The sequence below is a fragment of the Artemia franciscana genome, chromosome 19 (assembly GCF_032884065.1).
Source record: "Artemia franciscana chromosome 19, ASM3288406v1, whole genome shotgun sequence".
Taxonomy (NCBI): Eukaryota; Metazoa; Arthropoda; class Branchiopoda; order Anostraca; family Artemiidae; genus Artemia; species Artemia franciscana.
In genome coordinates, this window is record NC_088881.1 from 34,650,506 (window position 1) to 34,674,843 (window position 24,338).

Genomic DNA, 24,338 nt, shown 5'->3' on the forward strand with positions numbered 1-24,338 from the left:
TGGCTAAATGGCTTTCTCATAGTTTTAATCGGAAAATTTCGAGAAAAAAAAACGAGGGATGAGGCCTAGTTGCCCTCCATTTTTTTTGATTACTTAAAAAGGTAGCTAGAACTTTAATTTTTTACGAACGTTTTTAATAGTAAAAAATATATGTAACCTACGAATTAACGTATGTAACGAACTTCTATATTCGTATGTTTTTATTGTGTATATGAGGGGTTAAGCTTAAACACTAAAGCTTAAATTTTGTCCCAATTCCTTAAGAATGACCACTGAATCACAAAGGCCGTAGAATAAATAGTTAAAATTGCTAAAAATACTTTAGCGTAAAGAGCGAAGTATTACGAGGAGGTCAATCCCTCATATACGTAATAATTTCTATTTGATTTAAGTTTTAATGCTGGTCCTCACTTTCAGGAAAAAAATATTCATATTTATTTTGTCATTGTTTTTTAAATAATGCTAGAAAATCCTTCGCCCCTTTCATTGAAATTCTCTTCTCTCATGAGAAGTTCCCCCATGGAGATATCCTACAACGTAACCACCCTCCACTCTCCCCCTAAATCAAAAAATACCCCTGAAAACTTTTCTACACTTCCCAGTAACCAATACTATATGTAAACACAGGTCAAAGTTTGTAACTTGCAGCCCTTCCCATGGGGACTGCGGGTGAGTAAGTCGTCCCCAAAGACATAGTTATTAGGTTTTTCGACTCTGGTGAATAAAATGGCTATCTCAGAATTTTAATCCGGTGACTTTGGGGGAAAATGAGCGTGGGAGGGGGCCTAGGTGCCCTTCAATTTTTTGTCCACTTAAAAAGGGCACTAGAACTTTTAATTTCCGTTAGAATGAGCCCTCGCGCGACATTCTAGGACCATTGAGTCGATACGATCACCCCTGGGAGAAAACAAAAACAAACAAACAAAAAAACAAATAAACACGCATCCGTGATCTGTCTTCTGGCAAAAAATTTGAAATTTCATATTTTTGTAGATAGGAGCTTGAAAGTTCTATAACAAGGTTTTCTGATGCGCTTAATCTGATGGTGTGATTTTCGCTAAGATTGTAGGATTTTTAGGGGATGTTTTCCCCTATTTTCTAAAATGAAGGAAATTTTCTCAGGCTTGTAACTGTTGATGGGTAAGACTAATCTTGATGAAACCTATATAATTAAAATCAGCATTAAAATATGATTCTTTTGATGTAAGTATTGGTATCAAAATTCCATTTTTTAGATTTTCGGTTACTATTGAGCCGGATTGCTCCTTACAAGTTCGTTACCACGAACTGTTTGATATCAACAACACCCAAGGAGCGAAGTTAGGTTAATCCTAGTGAAATATACCAAAATATTATGAAAATATAATACTTTAGAAACAAAATTATGTAAACTACAATAGATAATAATAGAAAGCAGGCCCCCCAGAACGTATTATGTTAAATAACTAACCTAATCAACTCTATACATTAAATATTTAATTAAAATATACGCTAAAGTAGTTTATCTCATTGAAAATAAGCTAATTATCTCCAAATAAAAATAAAGAAACCGGTTTTAAGCAGATCAAACAGATCAAATTTTTTGGTGTGGCCGTTATAATTGACAAGTACCGAAAAAAGACCAAAGGAACGAAAAAAGGCAGGAAAAACTCAAAGTAAATAATTAGATTTTAAAATCTACCAGATACACAGTTCCAAGGATTACCATTGGGTCAATAATTTACTTAAAAGAAAGTGCTACCCTCCAAAGTGCTACCCGTTTCCCGTAACCATAACTTCACAACGGAAAAAGTCTTTCAAAACGTTGTATGGTCCCTATTTTATAGGGCATGGTGAATTAAGGACAAAAAACAAAATCAGGAATTGAACTGAATGGTTCATAAGTATTGTCTAGGTGCGCTATGGAGAAATACCACGGTTAGTATAATTGGCCGATATGATGGAATCAGATGTTTGGTACTCTAAAATGGAGATAGGAGCTATTAACTTAAATAATGAAATGCTGTGTAGAAATAACCATAGCCACTCTGATCCAAAGGGAAATAGGATTTCCGTTTAAGGAAAATGCGATCGTCCTGTGAGGGTGTGCAGAGGGAGGCTTTGAATACATTGGGATGGAGAGGTAGCGTGCGTAGCTGCGTTGGCCTCGGGCGGTTTGGTGCTGCAGTGAGCTGTTAGTAGTAGTAGTAGTAGGACTCCGATTCTAAAATACGTTCCGAGATGGGATTTGGATTGCAGGACTGTGCAAGATAAATTTACTGTATTAGAAATTTAGAACACTTCTGTTCTAAAATAAATGCCAAATATTCTGTTAAGGAATTTTCTTGGGTGTAATTCTAATTATGCTCAAGCAAATTATTTTCTGTTAAAAATTTTCTTTTCTAATTTAGTTTATTTTGAGCCCACACTAAGGAGAACTAGGGGTAAGGATTTTACTCTTCCTGCAACTCAAGCGTAGGATTCATGTTTACCTAATCCTATTCCCCTTACAGTTGCACTTGGGGGAGGGGGCAACTCAGCCAGAGACCCCTCCTTTCCAGAAATATCTCAAAGATTCTTTCACAAGTTTTGCTAAATCCCTCGAACTTCGATTCAAATTATCATATAAATTTTGCCCTTTTTATTACACCCCCCCACACAAAAACATAGATTCTTACTATTCTTCTAAACTGTTTGCATAATTTGTATTCTGATTTTTTTTTTGTGTAGCGCGAGGTTTGCTCCCTTTAAAATGGTGTGCCACCCGTACGATAATTTTCCGCGCATGTGCAAATCCTCTTTTGCGCCTTAAAATGTTATGGAAAATTAAATACCTTTCAAACAATTTTTTTAAGCTGCTTTAAAGTAAGGGCAGTTTGTTTTCCCTGTTATGCGGAAAAAGTGAAACTTGTACTACTAAAAATAAAACTTGGGGTTTCGATGACATTAAAGTCGTCTTCTGATAGCAATTCAGTGCATAATCATTACCCTAGTAGTCTAGGAAAATTGTGAAAAAAAGGGGTTAACCTCAAACAAATTGCTATACAAAGGATTCTTTCATTACTCAACTATACAATATGTGCTGATTCCAAATCTGGAAAGTTTGTCGCTCTAGCTCTTTCACAAATTTGAATTTTTTGAGGTTAAATTCGAGGTTGAGGCAAAAAATGTTGATTGAGTAAATACTAGCAAATGTGATTAGATATGTAACTTCTACGATTATTTTTTGCTGATGAACATCAAGCCAAATGTTTAAAGTCAAAAGAATTTGTTAGGTCCTAAAGCTTTGAGAGAAAATGAGGTTGGAGGAGAAGCTCTAGGAATATATTGAAAAAAATGGTCAATCTCAAACAAATTGCTATACATATAATTCTTTCACTAACTGACTATACAATATGTGCTGATTCCAAATCTGGAAAGTTTGTCGCTCAAGCTCTTTCACAAATTTGAATTCTTTGTGGTTGAATTTGAGGCTGAGCCAAAAAATGTTGATTGAATAAATACCAGCAAATGTGATTAGCTATGTCATTTCTATGCTCTTTTATCGCTAATGAACATGGAATGCTTAAAAATAAAAGAATTGTTTGGGGATTAAAGCTATGAGAGAGAGTGAGAATGGGGTTGAGGTTGTAGTAAAATTGTGAAAAAAGGGGCCAACCTGAAACAAACTGCTATACAAATGATTCTTTCACTACCCAACCAAAAAATATGTGCTGATTCCGAGTCCGAAAAGCTTGCCGCCTTAGCTCTTTCACAAACTAATTTTAAAATTTCCAGGTATTTTTCTAGTTTGCATTAAAAAATGTAAAATTTATAAAATTATCACTCAGACACCATAAATATTTTTGCAGCTTACAAAATAGCTTTAGTGGTTCTGTTAAAATTTTCAGGAATTACCAGCATCAGTTAGAAAGTAGAATTTTTAAACAAAGAAACAAAGCCACGAAAATCTTTTAAAACTTGTGAACGATGACGGTTTTCAAAAGAGTCAGACTTTATATAGCTCAAATTTGACTCAGAGACTGCATAACCATCTCCATCCTCAATCCATGTTCCAGTAATGTTGTGATGTATTAGGGATGCTAAATCAATTCCCTAAACCACTTCCTAAATTCTGAATTGTCTTTTCAGGACGACATTCTTTACTTTAAGAAATTCACCCTCAACCTCAACCTCAAAAACTAATATTTGCGAAAGAGCTAGAATGTCAAACTTTTCGGATTTGGAATCAGCACATATTGGATAGTAGGGTAGAGCAAATATCTGTTTTATAGCAATTTGTTTGAGATTAGCCTCTTTTTTCACAACTTTCCTAGAACCTCTCCCCCAACCTTACTCTTTCTCAAAGCTCTAAGCCCCAAACAATTCTTTTGACTTTAAATATTTAGTTTCATGTTCACCAGCCAAAGAAATTAAACCTTAAAAAATTCAAATTTGTAAAAGAGCTAGAGCGATTCAGAATCAGCAGATAATTTTCAGTCGGAAAATAAAAGGCCCGCATCTGGTCTTAAAATCAATCAGCTTTTCTGGGTGGGTAGAATTATTTTAAGGTAGATTTGGAGATAGAAGTCTTCTTTTTAAAAATTTTTTAAAAAATTTTAATTTTTAATTTTCATTCAAGATGAGTTATCATCTTGGTCATCAGGGGAGAAACTTAAGTTTTTTGTTATTTCAACTTACTGCTCTACACTTTTTGATATGGAATTTTGATACCAATACATACATCAGAAGGATATGATTTTTAAGCTGATTTTAAATATGGAATAGAATAGAATAGAATATATTTATTCACTACAATAGCCGGAGCTGGCATTAGTATGTCATGACAAAAATAATTCATACCTTCAAAACACTCACAGGAAAATTTAAACAAACATTATATTAATCAAACATACATTAATCATACATTAAATATTAGTCGTGTCGATATTATTAAAATGACGGGTAAAATATGAGACAAAAGATTTGCGATATCTCTCAGTACTATAGGCTGAGCAAGTCAGTAACTGTGGACAATTCTTTTTTATTCTTTTATATATGTATTCTTTTAAATGTATATGTATCATCAAGTTTAGTCCTACTCATCGGAAGCTACGAGCCTGAGAAAATTTGCTTAATTTTCGAAAAAGGAAAAAACACCTCCTAAGAGTCAGAAAGTCTTGATGAAAATCATGCCGTCATATTCAGCGTATCAGAGAACCCTATTGTAGAGGCTTCAGTGTCCTATCTGCAAAAATGTGGAACTTTGTATATTTTGCTGCAAGAAAGACCACGGATACGTCGGGGGGAAATGTTTACGTGGGAGGATCTTTCAATGGAGGAACTTTTCATGGGGGGAGTGAATTTTCCATTAGGGGGGCACTGGATTTCCCAGCGTTATTTAAAAAGTGATCAGAAACTAAATAAAAAAACAAGTTTTTTCAACTGAAAGTAAGGAGCAACATTAAACTTAAAACGAAAGGAAATTATTATGCATGTGAGGGGGTTTGCCCCCTCGTCAATACCTCGCTCTTTACGCCAAAGTATTTTAGTACTTTCAAAAGAGCTATTTATTCTAATTAAACGACATTTGTTGTGCAGGGGTCATTCTTAAAGATTTAGAACAAAATTCGAGCTTTAGCGTAAAGAACGAGGAATTGACGAGGGGGAAAACCCCCTCCTATACGTAATAGTTTCTGTTCGCTTCAATTATTAACGTTTCTCCTTACTTTCAGTTGAAAAATTCTGTTTTTTTTTAAATTTAATTACTAACAAAATTATCCTTCAAAATTTCATGTGAAAACTGCACCAAACTCTCCCCCAATCAACCAATGCCCATAACACTACTGAAGTGTGATGGATACAGTATATGTAAACAGGTATATGATTTTCCGAAAATTTGATCCTTGATCCTCAGAACAAAATGAGTTAAACTACAGCGATTAAAAACTTTAATTTGTCAAATGACTGATCAGAGATTTTCCTGAGATTGTGATCACTGTGAGACTTAAAATTGAAATTGATGCTCATGATTTTGTTCAAGTTTGAAACTGAAAGGGAATTACAAGCCAGTTATTATGCCTGATAATACAACCTGAAGAAGGAGCAAAAGTATATTTATCCCTTTTCCTATTAGTAATCCTCTAAAAACCATTGCTCCTTAGTCTAGCTTATTACCTTGGGTTTGAAATAGATTTGAGCCAATGTGATTTAACATCACAGCCAAGTTAATGCTTGTGTATTTGCTTAGAAGCAACTTTGCCAAATGGTGCATATTTCTGCTATTTGAATGCCTTTTTTTTTTTTTTTTTTTTTTTTTTTTAGCGAAGTTGTATGATAAATTCTTCAAATAAACTCATTGTTCAAAGGTCACGCCATCTTGCTCCAGGCACACTGGTTTGTAATTTAAATAAGTTTCAGAAGTAATTCTCTCAGAAACCTACTATGAAGGATATTATGCTTTGAGGGAAAAATTATATATCCTTTAGTTATGTATCCTTTCAAGTAGATACGTAGAAATGAGTTGGGCTCGAGGCTCTTGTCCCTCAAAATTCGAATTTTGCTAAATCCCTGGTGCTTCATTTTTTTATATAAAAATAATGATAATGTACCTAAAAATAATAATGGAATTTTGGCAAATCTCTGGTACTTTTATTCAAATTATCATACAAATGTTGCCCTTTTTACTATCCCCCCCCCAAAAAAAAATTAAAAAATCCCGTGGACGTTGCTGTATCTTTGCATATGAATAGAAGTATTTTTCTCAGAAATTTCTCTCCCGTCTTTTTATTTTTGATATTCCTCGTTATTTCATTTACGGAAAATTGATCAAAGGAAACTCACCAGGGAAAAAAACAGGAAGTTGGATACGAAAAATTCCTTAGATCATTTCCCACTGAGCACGAAGGGGATCCTAGTACATTCTGAGAAGGATCTTCGTTACGGTAGTAAACAAGACATCAGGAAAGAGGATATGGGCAAGCGCCTGAAGATATTGTTCTTGTATATATAAATGTCATTTTGCACTATGATTTATGAATATTGACTGTGGTACATCATTAGATTAGGGTTCCTTAGGACTGATAACAAAAGATGAAATATAGCAATAGGACCTCAGGCCGGTAAAATACAGAAGTGAATGATACTTATGGAAATATACCCTTATCAGGGAGTCAGGTGGGTGTACACATGCTAATGGGGAATAAGTGCCACTTATTTCCCTAAAACTTTTAAACTAAGAGTTGTAAGTAAAAAATATATGGTATTCACACTAATTCTAAATATTTTACTTCTGTTAAGGTTGGAAACAGTGGTGTGTATTGAGGAAGGGGATCAAGGGGGTTTTACCTCTTTTAAAAGTTGTCTTTGAAGAAGAACCAAGTTTTGAAAAAAAAATATTTGGTTATTTTCATTGAAAAATGGCATTTATCGGTATTCTCGTAAATAAACTGAGAAAAATTAAAATTGCCCTGTTGGCGCCCGTGCCCCTTGTTATCAGGTATATCTCCCTATATTTCTTAGATATAGATTTACAAATACGATTATTTTTATTTACACTTTAAACTCTCGTAGAGGCCAGCCCATTTTCAATGGCGGATGAAAACTTCGCTTTGTATTGAAATCAGATAAAAAAAAACAAATATTTTTCAAATGAAAGTAAGGAGCAACATTAAAACTTAAAACAAACAAAAATTATTACGTATATGAGGGGACTTCGCCTCCTCAACATACAGCTCATTGCATTACAGTTTTTTTTTAGCACTTTTAAAAACGCTTACTAATGTACCAATTAAACGAACCTTATGTTAACAATTCGTTCTTAAACAGTTGGGACAAAATTGAAACTTTAGCGAAAAGAGCCAGGTGTTGAGGAGGAGGCAGCCCCCCTTATGTACGTAATGATTTCTGTTTGTTTTCAATTTTAATGCTGCCCCTCAAAGACTTAATTATTTCCAAAGATATAGTTATTTGGCTTTTCAACTATGCAGAACAAAAAGGTCCTCTCAAAATTTTGATCAGGCGATTTTGAGAAGAAGAGAGGCGTGGAAGGGGGCCTAATTGCCCTTCGATCTTTTTAAAAAATAATTTAACACGCATTCGTGATCTTGGTTCCGGCAAAAATACAAAATTCCACATTTTTGCAAATACGAACTTTTTTCAATTCCGTGACTTTTAAGTAGTTGTTCCCCCTTTTTTCAAAAAGAAGGCAAATTTTATCAGGTTCGTAGCATTTGATGGGTATTCTTTGATGTATTGACTGGTACTAAAGATTCATTTTTTAGAGTTTTGGCTCCTATTGAGCCGGGTCGCTCCTTACTTACAGATCGTTGCCACGATCTGTTTGATTATATATGAGTTATCATACGGGCTAACTGAATCATGGGCCATTGATTCTTAATTTATGGGCATTGCAAATTCAAATTTGAGGCTTCGTTTCTTGAGTGGCTGCATTTACACTAAGCCGCGTCAGAGGCAACCTTAGTTTTGTTTGTATATACTTTTTGGGGTTAGTTCGTCTTTAGAGTTAAATAAAGACACAAATTTTTTAGCTGAAAGTTAGGAGAAACACAAAAGACTTAAAACCAACACAAATTATTACGTTATGAGGGGGATTGCCCCTTCTCAATACCTCGCTTTCTAAAGTTTGACTTTTTGTTCCAATTATTTAACAACGACTCCTGAAACACAAGGACCGCTAAATAAGAACAAAACGCTTTTTCAAAAGTTCTTACAAAAACTTTAGCGTAAAGCGCAAGGTATTGACAAGGGAATAACTCTCCTCATATACGTAGTAATTCCTTTTCGTTTTAAGTTTTAATATTGTTCTTTATTTTCTGTTCAAAAAACTTGTTTTTTTTTAAATCTCATTTCTGATCGTTTTTTAAGTAATTCAGGAAAATTCAGCTCTCCCTCCATGGACAATTTCCTTCACCAACGAAAAATTCCTAGATGGAAAGATCCTCCTACGTAACCCCCCCCCCCCAAAAAAAAAAACAACACTGTTTACTTCCCAATAGCCAATACTATATGTAAGTAATGGACAAAGTTCATAGCTTCTATCCCTTCCACCAGGGGCTGTGGGGGTCAAGTCATCCTCGCAGACATAGTTATTATATCTTTCTATTATGATGAACAAAAGGACTGTCTCAAAATTTTGACAAGACTACTTTGGGAAAAGAGGGGCGTGGGAAGGGGGCTAGCTGCCCTCTAACATTTCTGGTCGCTCTAAAAAAGAACTAGAACTTCTGGTTTCTGACAAAATCAGCCCTCCCCCGATCTTCGAGGATCAGCGGCTTGAAAAGATGACCCCTGGGGAAAAAAAACAAATAAACACACTTCCGTGGTCTTGCTTGTGGCAAAACACGCAAAATTCTACATATTTGTATATAGGAGCTTGGAACAGCTACAATAGGTTTCTCTGATAGGCTGAATCTGATGGTGTGCTTTTCATTGATATCACTTTATGTTTTGGGGTGATTTGCCCCTTTCTAAAAAATTGTGCATATTTTCTCAGGCTTGCAACTTTTGATGCGTAACATTAAACTAGATAAACTTTATGTATTTTGAATAAGCATCAAAATTTAGCTCTTTAAATGTATTCTTTGTTATCTAGACTCTATTTCTTAGAATTTTGGGTACTGTTGAGCCGCATCGCTCCTTACTTACAGTTCGTTACCACGAACCGTTTGACAGAGGGTTGGATCTGATCTATAATTCATCAAATAGTTCGTGGTAACGACCTATAGTAATGAGCAATCCGGCTCACTAGTAACCAAAAACTCTAAAAAACAGAATTTTTACAACAATAGTTACATTAAAAGAATTGCATTTTAATTCTGATTTTAAATATATAAGTTTCATTAAGTTTAGACTTACCCACTAAAAGTTACGAGCCTCAAAATTCTCCTCCGACGCTCATTTTTTGCCCAAAGTCGCCCGATCAAAATCCTGAGAAAGCCGTTTTATTCAGCACAGTCGAAAAACTTAATAACTATGTCTTTGGGGAGTAAAATTTGCCTTATTTTAGGAAATGGGGGGCAACACCCCTTAAAAGCCATAGCATCTTAACCAAAATTACACCATCACATTCAGCGTATCAGAGAACCCTATTGTAGAAGTTTCAAGCTCCTATCTACAACAAGAGCTAAGAGCTCATATGGCACTTGTGACGAGGCGAGAAGAGCTAAGAGCCAAGAGATCATATGGTATGAGCTCTAACAAAATTCTATGAATCAATAGATTGATCTAAAAAGGAAAATAAGAGGCTTAATGCCGGTCAAGATTTAAAATAAGAGCTCTGAGTCACAAAGTCCTTCTAAATATCAAAATTCATTAAGATCCGATCACCCACTCGTAAGTTATAAATACCTAATTTTTTCTGATTTTTCCTCTCCCTTTCCCCCCCCCCCCGATGGTCGAATCTGGGAAAACGTCTTTATCAAGTCAAATTGTGCAGCTCCCTGACACGCCTACCAATTTTCATTTCCCTAGCACGTCCAGAAGCACCGAACTCGCCAAATCACTGAACCCCTCCCCCCAACTCCCCCAAAGAGAGCGAATCCAGTACGATTCTTTCAATCACGTATCAAGGACATTTGTTTATTCTATCCACCAAGCTTCATCCCGATTCCTACACTCCAAGTGTTTTTCCAAGATTTCCCCCTCCAAATCCCCACAATGTCAAAAGATCTGGTCGGGATTTGAAATAAGAGCTCTGAGACATGAATTCCTTCTAAAAATGAAATTTCATTACGATCCGATCATCTATTCGTAAGATATAAATACTCCAATTTTCATGTTTTCCAAGAATTCCGGTTCCCCCCTTCAACTCCCCCGAATGTCACAGGATCTGGTCGGAATTTGAAATTAGAGCTTTAAAGCACAAGATCCTTCTAAATATCAAATTTCAATAAGATCTGGTCACCCTTTCGTAAGTTACAAATACCTCAATTTTCAATATTACCCCCCCCCCCCCCAATTCCACCAAAGAGAGCAGATCCGGTCCAGTTATGTCAGTCACGTATCTTAAACAGGTTTCTATTCTTCCCATTCAGTTTCATCCTGATCTCACCGCTTTAAGTATTTTCTAAGATTTCCGGTCCCCCCAACTGCCCCCCCCCCAATTACGCTTGATCCGGTTGAGATTTAAAATAAGATATCGGAGTTACGAGGTCCTTCTAAATATGAAGTTTCATGAAGATCCGATCACTCCTTCATAAGTTAAAAATACGTCATTTTTCTTATTTTTCAGAATTAAACCCCCCCCCCCCCGCAATCGAGCGGATCCGTTCCAATTATGTAAATCACGTATGCAAGACTTCTGCTTATTTTTCCAACCAAGTTTCATCCCAATCCCTCCAATCTGAGCGTTTCCCATCCTTTTAGGTTTCCCCACCCCAAACTTCCTCCAATGTCACCAGATCCGGTCAGGATTTAAAATAAGAGCTTGGAGACACGATATCCTTCTAAAAATCAAATTTCATGGAGATCCAATCAACCGTTCGTAAGTTAAAAGTACCTCATTTTTTCTAATTTTTCAGAACTAACCCCCCCCCCCCCCAACTACCCCAAAGAGAGCGGATCCGTTCTGGTTATGGCAATCATGTATCTAGGACTCGTGTTTTTTTCCACTAAGTTTCATCCCGATCCCTCCACTCTAAGTGTTTTCCAATTTTTATGTTTCTCCCTCCCAACTCCCCCCCCCCCAATGTCACCAGATCCGGTTGGGTTTAAAATAAGAGCTCTGAGCCACGATATCCTTCTAAATATCAAATTTCATTGAGATCCGATCACCCGTTCGTAAGTTAAAAATACCTCATTTTTTTTTATTTTTCAGAAATACCCCCCCCCCCAACTACCAAAAAGAGAGCGGATCCGTTCCGTTTATGTCAATCATCTATCTAGGACTTGTGTTTATTTTTCCCACCATGTTTCATCCCGATCCCTCCACTCTAAGTGTTTTCCAAGTTTTAGGTTTCCCCCTCCCAACTCCCCACCCCCATCACCAGATCCGGTCGGGATTTAAAATAAGAGCTCTAAGAGACGATTTCCTTCTAAACATCAAATTTCATTGAGATCCGATCACCCGTTCGTAAGTTGAAAATACCTAATTTTTCTAATTTTTAAGAATTACTCCCCCCCCAACTACCCCAAAGAGAGCAAATTAGTTCCGATTATGTCAATCATGTATCTGGGACTTGCGCTTATTTTTCCATCAAGTTTCATCCCGAATCCCTCCACTCTAAGTGTTTTCCAAGATTTTAGGTTTCCCCCTCCAACTCCCCCCAATGTCATCAGACCCAGTCGGGATTTAAAATAAGAGCTCTGAGACACAATATCATTCCAAACATCAAATTTCATTAAGATCCAATCACCCGCTCATAAGTTAAAAATACTTCATTTTTTCTATTTTTTCCGAATTAACCGGCCCCCACTCCCCCCCCCCCAGATGGTCAAATCGGGAAAACGACTATTTCTAATTTAATCTGGTCGGGTCCCTGATACGCTTGCCAAATTTCATCGTCCTAGCTTACCTGGAAGTGCCTAAAGTAGCAAAACCGGGACTTTAGGTTTTCCCCCTCCAACTCCCCCCAATGTCATCAGATCCGGTCGGGATTTAAAATAAGAGCTCTAAGACACAATATCATTCCAAACATCAAATTTCATTAAGATCCAATCACTCGCTGATAAGTTAAAAATACTTCATTTTTTCTATTTTTTGCGAATTAACCGGGCCCCCACTCCCCCCCAGATGGTCAAATCGGGAAAACGACTATTTCTAGTTTAATCTGGTCCGGTCCCTGATACGCTTGCCAAATTTCATCGTCCTAGCTTACCTGGAAGTGCCTAAAGTAGCAAAACCGGGACCGACAGACAGACCGACAGACCGACAGACCGACAGAATTGGCGACTGCTATATGTCACTTGGTTAATACCAAGTGCCATAAAAATGCGGAATTTTGCATTTTTTGCCAGAAGACAGATCACGGATGCGTGTTTATTTTTTTTTTTTCCAGGGGTGATCTTATTGACCCAGTGGTCCTAGAATGTCATGAGAGGGCTCATTCTAACCGAAATTAAAAGTTCAAGTGTCTTTTTTAAGTGACCAAAAACATTGGAGGGCACCTAGGCCCCCTCCTACGATCATTTTGTTCCCAAAGTCGCCCGATCAAAATTCTGAGAAAGCCGTTTTATTCAGCATAGTCGAAAAAATTAATAACTATGTCTTTAGGGACGACTTACTCTCCCAAAGTCCCCGTTGGAGGGGCTGGAGGTTAAAAACTTTGACCAGTGTTTACATTTAGTAATGGTTATTGGGAAGTGTACAGACGCTTTCAGGGGACATTGTTTTGTTTGGGGGGAGGGGTTTATGTGGGGAGAACTTATCATGGAGTAATATATCATGGGAGAAGGAAATTTCCATGAATGGGGCGCAAAATTTTTAGTATTTTTTTTAAAGAACAATGAAAAAACAAATATGAAAAAGTTTTTTTCAACTGAAAGTAAGGAGCAGCAATAAAACTTAAAACGAACAGAAATTATTACCCATATGAGGAGTTCACCTCCTCCTGATACCTCGATCTTTATACTAAAGTAATTTTATTAGTTTCAACCATTTATACTACAGCCTTTGTGATTCAGGGGTCATTCATGAGGAATTGGGACAAAATTTAAGCTTTAGTTTGAAGAGCGAGGTATTGACGAGCAGGTGAACCCCCTCATATACGTAATAAAAACATACGAATATAGAGGTTCGTTACGTAAGTTAAATTATGCATATTTTTACTAATAAAAAAGTTCGTAAAAAATTAAAAGCTCTAGTTGCCTTTTTAAATGACCAAAAAATGGAGGGTAACTAGGCAAACTGATCCGCCCCTTTTTTCTCAAAATTGTCCGATGAAATCAATGAGAAAGCCATTTAGCCATAAAAATAAACTAATATGCAAATTTCGTTTTAGTTATTCATGTGCAGAGAGCCAAAATCAAAACGTGCATTAATTGAAAAACGTTCAGAAATTAAATAAAAAAAAGTTTTTTTTAACTGAAAGTAAGGAGCGACATTAAAACTTAAAACGAACAGGAATTATTTCGTATATGGAAGAGGCTGTTCCCTCCTCAACACCCCGCTCTTTACGCTAAAGTTTTTTCCTGTTTTAAAAAGTAGAGTTGAGAGAAAGGGTAAAGCTTTAGCGTGAAGAGCGGGGTGCTGAGGAGGGAACAACCCCTTTCATATACGGAGTAATTTCTGTTCGTTTTAAGTTTTAGTATCACTCCCTACTTTTATTAAGTTTTTTTTAGTTAATTGGTGGTAAGGATCGTGGCACCGTGGGCCAGTTTATACACCTGTAGTTAATACACAGGTACTGCACCGGTAGTAGCCATCCCAGGTGTGGCTGTGGTAACTCTGTAACGCAAATACCAGTGAGGGTAGAACTTGTAGAATTCATGACACGTCACAGGGAGTTTGTGTGACACCGTGTCCTTGATCTATGTTTTTTCATAGTAGTAGTTACAGCAATTGATTATAAAAAACAGAAACAAAATCAATCGGTAGCACACCAAAATCGTCGCTTGCGAGGGTGTACGACTAACAAAAAAGAACAAAAGTAGAAGAAAAAAAAATAGACAAAAAATAATTTAAATAAGATTTAGTTTAATTTAAATAATTTTAATAAATTAAATAATTTAATTAATTTAAATAAATCTATAATAAGCAGCAGGGTGAAACTGTGTACCGCAAAAACTTACATAAATAATTCATACACAATATAACAACATAATATCATGATCCTGAAGCAAAAAAAAAAAAACAACTATAAGCAATTATTGTCAATTTTAATTTGGTCAATATTAGTCTGTTTCAAAAGTATGCTTACCAAGCAACCCCACTCGCACGTCAGATTTAAATTGACTAATGGGTAATTTCTTGGTACTTGGGACAAGCGTATTCCTCAGCTTTGTCCCTCTAGAAATAACTGAAAAAGCAGCCCTACTTGAAACTAGGCGAGGAACCTCAATATCTCCACTTGTCCGAGTTCCGTGAAAATGGACGTTGGACCTTTTCCTAAATGTTCCTGTAAAACAGTCTGGGAGGCACACATAACAATATTTGTACATAAAAACCAGGGTATAAAAATCACGCAATCCAGCTGCAGGCGTCATGTTAACTATACTGTACATTGACTTGACGTAATCCCAGTTCCCTATTTCACAAAATGATCTAATGGCATACACAAAATATACAGATGTACCAGAGAAAAATATAATAACCGTAAAACATATAAAGCAAAAACATGTTTTAATTTACAGATAATCCCTAAATTCCGCGATAGTATTTTACTTATAGCTTTTATATGGTACTTAAATAATAAATTTTTGTCAATAATAATCCTAAAGTACTTAACGGAACTTGACCACTTAACAATTCCCTTCGGTGAAGCTATTTCAGTAATCTAAGAATAATAATTTGGAGACTGATAACAAAATTTAAAAAGTACTACAACCAAAAATTTAATTTCTTGTAACCTCTTGCATGGTGACGTCGTGGCAACGTCATGGGCGACGTTATTTAAACTGGTGGCATCAGGATTGACACTGGCGACACTAGAGTACGAAAACTGGTGCCAGGTGTACACTAGAGAACGAATAAACCCCCTCCCCAAGATTTTGAAAATGCATTTTACTAACTTTCCAGTTCCCCCAATAGTAAACTGTATTGGGAATTCTAAACCTTATCAAACAGTTCGTGGTAAAGAATTGTAGTAAGGAGCGACCCGGCTCAATAGTAACCAAAACTCTAAAAAATGGAATTTTGGTACCAATAGCTACATCAAAAGAATTGCATTTTAATGCTGATTTTAAATATATAAGTCTCATCAAGTTTAGTCTTACCCATCAAAAGTTACGAGCCTGAGAAAATTTGCATTATTTTAGAAAATAGGAGAAAACACCCCCTAAAAGTCATAGAATCTTAACGAAAATCACACCATCAGATTCAGCGTATCAGAGAACCCTACTGTAGAAGTTTCAAGCTCCTATCTACAAAAATGTGGAATTTTATATTTTTTGCCAGAAGGCAGATCACGGATGCGTGTTTATTTGTTTGTTTGTTTTTTTGTTGTTTTTTTTCCCAGGGTGATCGTATCGACCCAGTTGTCCTAGAATGTTGCGAGAGGGCTCATTCTGACGGAAATAAAAAGTTCCAGTGCCCTTTTTAAGTGACCAAAAAAATTGGAGGGCATCTAGGCCCCCTCCCACGCTGATTATTTTCCCAAAGTCAACTGATTAAAATTCTGAGATAGCCATTTTATTGAGCGTAGTCGAAAAACTTTTTGACTATGTCTTTGGGGAAGACTTACTCCCCCACAGTCCCCGTGGGAGGGGTTACAAGTTCAAAACTTTGACCAGTGCTTACATATAGTAATAGCTATTGAGAAGTGTACAGGCGTTTTCAGGAGGATTTTTTGGTTGGAGACAGGTTGGTTTTCCTCCATCGAGGAATTTGTCATGGGGGAAGAAAATTTCCATGAAGGGAGTGCAGGATTTACTAGCATTACTTAAAAAAAAACATTGAAAAAATGAATATGAAAAAGTTTTTTTCTGCTGGAAGTAAGCAGCAGCATTAAAAATTAAAAGGAACATAAATTATTACCCATATGAGGGACTCACCTCCTCCTAATACCTCGCTCTTTACGCTAAATATTTTTAGTAATTTCAACTATTTATTCTGCGGCTTTTGTGATTCAGGGGTCATTCTTAATGAATTGGGGCGAAATTTAAGCTTTAGTGTAAAGAGCGAGGTACTGACGATTGGGCAAACCCCCTCATATATGTAATAAAAACATGAGAATACAAAAGTTACAGAGAATACGTAAGCTAATTTATAAGTTAAGTATATCTTTTACTTATAAAAAGATTCGTAAAAAATTAAAAGTTCTAGTTGCCTTTTTAATTAACCGAAAATCGGAGGGCAACTAGGCTTCCTCTCCCGCTCTTTTTTTCTCAAAATCATTCGATCAAAATTATGAGAAAGCCATTTAGCCAAAAAAAATGAATATACAAATTTCGTTTTAATCATTCCTCTGCGGAGAGCCAAAATCAGAACATGCATTGATTCAAAAACGTTCAGAAATTAAATTAAGAAAAAACAAGTTTTTTAAATGAAAGTAAGGAGCGACAATAAAACTTAAAACGAACAGAAATTACTCCGTATATGAAAGAGGCTTTTCCTTCTCAACGCCCCGCTCTTTACGCTAAAGTTTTTACTGTTTTAAAATGTAGAGTTAAGAGAAAGAGTCAAACTTTAGCGTAAAGAGTGGGGCGTTGAAAAGGAAAAGCCTCTTTTATATACGGAGTAATTTCTGTTCATTTGAAGTTTTAATGTCGCTCCTTACTTTCATTTAAAAAAACTTGTTTTTTTAAATTTAATTTCACATAAAAATCGAAGATTCCACATAATTTTTATTTCCTTTTCTTTTTTTCCTGGATTGGACCAAGCCGGTGGCAATTAACATTCTGTAAGAGGTTATACGAAAGAAAATTTTCGGTTTTAGTGCTGCTTTAAACAACAGATGGGAATATCAGAACCCAAACCCGACTAATAACATAATAACAGAACCCGACTAAAAAGCGTCGTTTTTCACCATTTTATCGTGATAACGAAGTTTATTTTTAATCTAAGTGGCGGAGAACTGGCAAGGAAAACTATTAAGGAATCCGGATCAAATCAAATTACAGGAACGTGTTCCTGTGACTTGTTTTGCTTCGAAGACTAGAATTTATAACAAGTTATGAATTTTCAGAGATATTTAAAGTTTAAATACAATTAAATTTTCACATGAATATAGCACTTTATTGAACATTAACTACAAAAAGTTTTCCTGATGAAAGTAAAGAAACTGAAATTTAAAACAAAGAAAAAATACTGATTTGCAGTTAATATAACATATTTTGAAACTGTTTCAAAGATGTCCCACGCTCATTTTCCCCAGAGTCACCGGAACAAAATTTTGAGACACCAATTTTAATCAGCATAGTCGAAAAATCTAATAACTATGTCTATGAGGTCGACTCAATCCCCCAGAGTTCCCGGGGGAAGGACTGTAAGTTATGAACTTTGCCCATTGTTTACATATAGTATTGGCTATTAGGAAGTATACAGATGTTTTCGGGGTGTTTTTTTCTGGTTCTGGGGGGGTGGAGTCGATAGAGGGGGTTAAGTGGGAGGATATTTCTATGGAGGATATTATAACGGGGGAAGAGAATTTCCATGAAGGAGGTGCTGGATTTTCCTGCACAATTTAAAAAAAAAAATGAAAAATTAAATAAAAAAACAAGTTTTTTCAACTGAAAGTAAGGAGCAACATTAAAACTTAAAATGAACAGAAATGATTACGTATATTAGGGGATTTGCCCCCTCCTCAATACCTCGCTCTTTACGCTAAAGTGTTTTTAGTAATTTCAAAAGAGCTATTTATTCTAATTAAACCGACTGTGTGATTCTGGGATCATTCATAAAGAATTGGAAAAAAATTTAATAAAAACAAGTTTTCTCTATTTAATTTGTGAATATTTTTGGATTAATGCAGGTTTTGATGTTGGCTCATCGTACATGAATAATTAAAACCAAATTTGCATATTCATATTTGCTCCTTTTTTAGCTAAATGGCTTTCTCTCAGTTTTGATCAGACGAATTTGAGGAAAAGGGGCGGGGAGGGGGCATATTTGTCCTCCAATTTTTGGCTACTTAAAAATGCCACTAGAACTTTTAATGTTGTTTATGAACATTTTTATTAGTAATAAATATAAGTAACTTACGAATTAAATTGCGTAACGAATTTCTATATTCGTATATTTTCATCACGTAAATGAAGGGGTTCACCCCCTCGTCAATACCTCGCTCTTGACACTAAAGTTCAAATTTTTTTCTATTTCTTTATCAATGATCCCACAATCACAAAAGCCGTTCAATTAGAATAAATAGCTCTTTTGAAATTACTAAAAATACTTTAGCGTATAGTGCTAGGTATTGAGTAGGTTTATTATTGCTCTTTGATTCATTCTGAAGTGCCCGAAACTTCTCAACCCTTTAATCCTTAACTTTATTAAATATAAAAACAAGTTTTTTTTAACTGAAAGTAAGAAGCGACATTGAAACTTTAAATGAAGAGAAATTACTCCGTATGTGAAAGTGGCTGTTCCCTCCTCAACACCCCGCTCTTTATTGCTAAAGTTTGGCTCTTTCAACTCTACCTTTTATTAAATAAAAAAAACAAGTTTTTTTAGCTGAAAGTAAGGAGCGACATTAAAACTTAAAACGAACAGACATTACTTCGTATATGAAAGGGGCTGCTTCCTCATCAACGCCCCGCTCTTTACGCTAAAGTTTGACTCTTTCTCTCAACTCTGCTTTTTAAAACAGTAAAAAACTTTAGCGTAAAGAGCGGGGCGTTGATGAGGAAGCAGCCCCTTTCATATACGAAGTAATTTCTGTTCGTTTTAAGTTTTAATGTCGCTGCTTACTTTCAGCTAAAAAAAACTTGTTTTTTATATAATTTCTGAACGTTTTTGAATCAATGCATGGTTTGATTTTGGTTCTCCGCAGAGATATAATTAACACAAAATTTGCAAGTTTATTTTTTTTTAGGCTAAATGGCTTTCTCATAGCTTTAATCGAATGATTTTGATAAAAAGAGGAACGGTGGAGGAAGCCTAGTTGCCCTGCGATTTTTTGGTTACTTAAAAAGGCAACTAGAACTTTAAATTTTTTACGAATGTTTTTATTAGTAAAAGATAAACGTAACTTATAAATTAGCTTACGTAACGAACTTTTGTGATCTCATGTTTTATTACATATATGATGGGTTCATCCCCTCGTCAGTACCTCTTTCTTTACATTAAAGATTAAATTTTGTCCCAATTCATTAAGAATGACCCCTGAATCGCAAAAGCCGTAGAATAAATAGTTGAAATCACTAAAAATACTTAAGCGTAAAGAGCGAGGTATTAGGAGGAGGTAAGCCCCTCATATGCGTAATAATTTCTGTTCGTTTTAAGTTTTAATGCTACCCCTTACTTCCAGTTGAAAAACTTTTCATATTTATTTTTTCATTGTTTTTTTTTAAATAATGCTAGAAAATCCTGTGCTCCCTTCATGGAAATTTTCTTCCCCCATGATAAATTCCTCGGTAGAAAGTTCCCCCAACATATCCACCTCTTTTCACCCCTCCCCCCAACTAAAAAATCCCCTTGAAAACGTCTGTACACTTCCCAATAAGCATTACTATATGTAAGTACTGGTCAAAGTTTGTAACCTGTAGCCCCTCCCACGGGGACTGTGGGGGATTAAGTCGTCCCCAAAGACAAAGTTATAAGGTTTTTCGACTACGCTGAATAAAATGGATATCTCAGAATTTTGATCCGTTGACATTGGGAAAACAATTAGCGTGGAAGGGGGTCTAGGTGCCCTCCAATTTTTTTGGTCACTTAAAAAGGGCACTAGAACTTTTCATACCCATTAGAATGAGCCCTGTCGCAAGATTCTAGGATCACTGGATCGATACGATCACCCCTGGGAAAAAAACAACAAACAAACAAAAAAATAAACACGCATCCGTGATCTGCCTTCTGGCAAAAAATAAGAAATTCCACACTTTTATAGATAGGAGCTTGAAACTTCTACAATACGGGTCTCTGATACGCTGAATCTGATGGTGTGATTTTCGTTAAGATTCTATGACTTTTAGGGGGTGTTTCCCCCTATTTTCTGAAATAATGCAAATTTTCTCAGGCTCGTAACTTTTGATGGGTAAGACTAAACTTCATGAAACTTATATATAAAATCAGCATTAAAATGCGATTCTTTTGATTTATCTATTGGTACCAAAATTCCATTTTTTTTAGTTTTGGTTACTATTGAGCCGGGTCGCTCCTTACTACAGTTCGTTACCACGAACTGTTTGAAAATAGTAAAAAAGGAGGTATTTTTAACTTACGAAGGAGCGATAAAATCTTAATGAAATTTGATATTTAGAATGATCTCGTGATTCAGAGCTCTTATTCTAAATCCTGACCGAATTCGGTGAGATTAGGGGGAGTTGGTGGGGGAAACCACAAATCTTGGAAAACGCTTAGAGTGGAGAAATCAGGATGAAACTTGGTGAGAAGAATAACCACAAGTCCTAGATACGTGATTGAAATAACTGGAAAGGATCTGCTCTCTTTGGCGGAGCTGGGGGGGGGGGTTAATTCAGAAAAATTAGAAAAAAATGAGGTACTTTTAACTTACGAATGGATGATCAGATCTTAATGAGATTTGATATGTATAAGGACATCGTAACTCAGAGCTATTATTTAAAATTCCGACGGGATCCGGTGATTTTGGGGGCAGGGAGATAGAAGGGGAAACAGGAAATCTTGGAAAACGCTTAGAGTGGAGAGATCGGGATGAAACTTGGTAGGAAGCATAAGCATAAGTCCAATATACATGATTGACATAACCGGACTAGATTCACTTTCTTTGGGAGATTTGGGGGAGATATAATTCGGTTAATTGGGAAAAATTAGAAAAAATAAGGTATTTTTAACTTACGAACGGGTGATCGGATCTCAATAAAATATTATATTTAGAAGAATCTCGTGTCTCAAAACAATTGTTTTAAATCCTGACCGGATCCAGTGACATTGGAGGGAGTTCGAGGAGAAAACCGGAAATCTTGGAAAACACTTAGAGTGGAGACCAAAAACAAGAAGAACAATAGGGATTTTTTTTAAGACAGTGGGAACAAATTAGAATGAATATTTCGGCCCTATGTCCAAGGGCCGTCCTCAACAATACAAATAAGAAAAAACAACTTACGAGAGGATAAAATCAATAAAACTAAAATGAAAAATAATTCAAAACAGTCCCAGCATCCTTACCTCAGCGAAGTTCAACCAGGACTGAAAAATAAATTGTTATGAAACAGAGGCAATTCAATGAAATGAAAGAAAATGATTTAAAAACAGGTTTTTAATGCCAGACTAGCTTTTTTCGCTGCTGATCTTATAGGTCTATTTGTGACAGGTTCTGTGTTAATATCTATTGGTTTTTTAAAATATTTTGTAAGGTCATTTTTAATTAAATTTGTGCATAAAGCATTCAGTGAATATTCTCCTAAATCCCTATTTAAGGAAATATTATTATTAACCTTAAGTCTGATTTCAATTGCTATTCGAACTACTTGCTTTATGCCTAGATTATTCCTAATAATGGCGGATTCTTCAAAAAGTATTTTTGTGGCTAGGATTTTCGAAAACATGGTAACTGAAAGCAGAATCAAAAGAAACAGAAGTAATATTATTAAAATTCATAGCTTTGGTGATATCATCTTTATGTTGTTGTAGGAGTTTCGCTGAGCTAAGGATGCTGGGACTGTTTTGAAAAATTTTTCATTTTAGTTTTATTGATTTTATCCTCTCGTAAGTTGTTTTTTTTTTTTTTTTATTTGTATTGCTGAGGACGGCCCTTGGACATAGGGCCGAAATATTCATTCTAATTTGTTTCCCACTGTCTTAAAAAATTCCCTATTGTTCTTCTTTTTTTTGGTGTTTGTGATGGAAAGGCAGTGTGGTCTTCTTCGCTATTTACTTAGAGTGGAGGGATCAAATTCAAAAATGTTCAGAAATTATATAAAAAAACTAGTTTTTTTCAACTGAAAGTAAGGAGCAGCATTAAAACTTAAAATGAACAGTAATTATTCTGTAAATGAAAGGGGCTGTTCCCTCCTCAACGCCCCGCTTTTTACGCTAAAGTTTGACTATTTCTCACAATTTTACTTTTTAAAACAATAAAAAAAACTTTAGCGTAAAGAGCGGGGCGTTGAGAAGGGAACAGCCCCTTTCATTTACGGAATAATTACTTTTCGTTTTAAGTTTTAATGTCGGTCCTCACTTTCAGTAGAAAAAACTTGTTTTTTATTTATTTAATACATTTAAAGCGTCTAATTATCAAATTGACTATAATACTCTTTTTTCTTTTGGTTTCAAGGTCGATGAAAGTTTCTGTCTACCTTGAGTTTTAAAACTGTTTTTACTTTATAACAAGTGTGTGAATGGACAATGAAAATATAGACGAAAAAAAACTTTATTCAATAGATTTCACTGCCCACTTTGATTTCGTTATACATTTGAGCTGAACCAAATACTAAGTCCCTTTGAATGGACAAGTTTCCTCTTTGTCCTGCGCAATTTTCTTATTCAGCCAGTTTCATCTGAACTTTCGTGAAGCAAGCATCCCATCAGGTAAGTTTTTGTTATTGATTAAATTAAAAAATACAAGTTTTTTTTTAATCAAACAGTTCGTGGTAAAGAACTGTAGTAAGGAGCGACCCGGCTCAATAGTAAACGAAACTCTAAAAAACGGAATTTTGATGCTAAAAGATACATCAAAAGAATCGAATTTTCATTCTGATTCTAAATATATAAGTTTCATCAAATTTAATCTTTGTCATCAAAAGTTAAGAGCCTGAGAAAATTTGCCTTATTTTGGAAAATAGGGGGAAACACCCTCTAAAAGTCATAGAATCTTAACGAAAATCACACCATCGCATTCAGCGTATAAAAGAACCCTCCAGCAAAAATTTCCTATCTGCTCCTATCTGCAAAAATGTGGAATTTCGTATTTTTTGCCAGAAGACAGATCACGGGTGCGTGTTTATTTGTTTTTTTTTTTTTTCCTAGGGGTCATCGTATCGACCAATTGGTCCTAGAATCTCGCAAAAGGGCTGATTCTAACGGAAATGAAAAGTTCTAGTGCCCTTTTCAAGTGACCAAAAAATTGGAGGGCACCTAGGCCCCCTCCCACGCTCATTTTTTTCTCAAAGTCAATGGATCCAAATTTTTAGATAGCCATTTTGTTCCGCATAGTCGAAAACCATATTAACTATGTGTTTGGAATGACTCACTCCCCCAGAGTCCCTGGGGGAGGGGCTCCAAGTTACAAACTTTGTCCAGTGTTTAAATACAGTAATGGTTATTGGGAAGTGTACAGACGTTTTCAGGGGGATTTTTTTGGTTTTGGGTGAGGTTGAGGGGAGGGGGCTATGGGGGAGGATCTTTTATTGGAGGAATATGTCATGGGGGAAGAGAAATTCAATGAAAAGGGCGCGGGATTTTTTAGCATTACTATAAAAAAAAACAATGAAAAAATAAACACGAAAAAGTTTTTCAACTGAAAGTAAGGAGTAGCATTAAAACTTAAAACGAACAGAGATTATTACGCATATGAGGGTTCTAAAAATACTTTAGCATAAAGAGCGAGGTATTTAGGAGGAGATGAATACCTTGCTCTTTATGCTAAATTATTTTTAGTAATTTCAACTATTTATTCCACGGCCTTTCT

At 35.6% G+C, this 24,338-nt stretch overlaps 1 protein-coding gene and 1 long non-coding RNA gene across 4 annotated transcripts in view; one reads left to right on the forward strand and one right to left on the reverse strand.

The window, feature by feature from the left end:
• The window catches only part of LOC136039604 (excitatory amino acid transporter 3-like), a 180,120-nt gene extending 173,231 nt beyond the window's left edge, over nucleotides 1-6,889 (reverse strand). For both annotated transcript variants that reach the window (XM_065723488.1, XM_065723485.1), the window contains exon 1: nucleotides 6,802-6,889. The gene's annotated coding sequence lies outside the window, so the exon portion shown is untranslated. The remainder of the gene's footprint in view (nucleotides 1-6,801) is intronic.
• Nucleotides 1-24,338, forward strand: part of LOC136039606 (uncharacterized) — a 62,102-nt gene that overhangs the window by 18,833 nt on the left and 18,931 nt on the right. The window contains exon 1 of one of the 2 annotated variants that reach the window (XR_010620489.1): nucleotides 23,129-23,239. The exons of the other annotated variant lie outside the window; for it this stretch is intronic. This is a non-coding gene — a long non-coding RNA (uncharacterized LOC136039606). Of the gene's footprint in view, nucleotides 1-23,128; nucleotides 23,240-24,338 lie in introns of those variants that run through there. 2 annotated transcript variants of the gene reach the window in all.